Genomic DNA, 863 nt, shown 5'->3' on the forward strand with positions numbered 1-863 from the left:
CACCTGCCCTGGTTTTTCCCTATGATTGTGTTGTTTATTTACCAATACCAGCTGCTATACACCTAATCAACAAAAAGTAACATTAGTCAAACCCATCCTAAACTTAGCTGCATGAATGATAAACAAAAAACTGTGCAGATGCTCCCATTCTCTAATCACACCCACCAGGAGGTGTTTGGTGAGTGACTAAGAACACAACATGACAACAAAAAAATCATCAATTAAATACAAATACAATGATACTACAATGCACCCAAGGTAAGAGTGACTCAAGCTAGTGATCATGATGCAGTGTTCAAAAACATTTTTTGAGGAAGAAAAGGTATTGGAACTACCTGAAAAAGAATTCAAGAAAATGATATCTAGGAACAAACAAAATGGATGAAAGATTAAAGACAATGCAAAAATGCAAATAGAAATTTAGAAGAGTGATACTAAGATTTCAGAAATGAACAATACGTTGAAATGCCAAAGGAATAGATTTGAAACAATGAAAGCCTGAATTAGTGACCTTGAATATAAAACACTCAATTCTAGTATGCTAGAAGGATGACCAGCCAAAAGAAGGAAACAAAAATTGAGGGAACTCTAAGATTTATGTGAGAAATCATGAAGAGGAATAACTTATGAGTGATTAGAATTGCAGAACAGGAAGAGACCAAGAAGAGCACAGAAAAAAATAGTTAAAGAGTTGTTGAAGGAAAGCTTTCCTAACATCAGGAAAGATAAGAAGATAAGCATTCTGGAAGCTGAATGAGCCCCAAAATAAGATAGACTCCAGAAGAAAATTACCAAGACATATCATAATTGAACTTTAAAAAATCAGACAAGGAAAAGACTGAAAGAAGTTCAGGAAATATGAA

This window comes from Chrysochloris asiatica, unplaced genomic scaffold (assembly GCF_000296735.1).
Source record: "Chrysochloris asiatica unplaced genomic scaffold, ChrAsi1.0 scaffold00044, whole genome shotgun sequence".
In the NCBI taxonomy this organism is placed as follows: Eukaryota; Metazoa; Chordata; class Mammalia; order Afrosoricida; family Chrysochloridae; genus Chrysochloris; species Chrysochloris asiatica.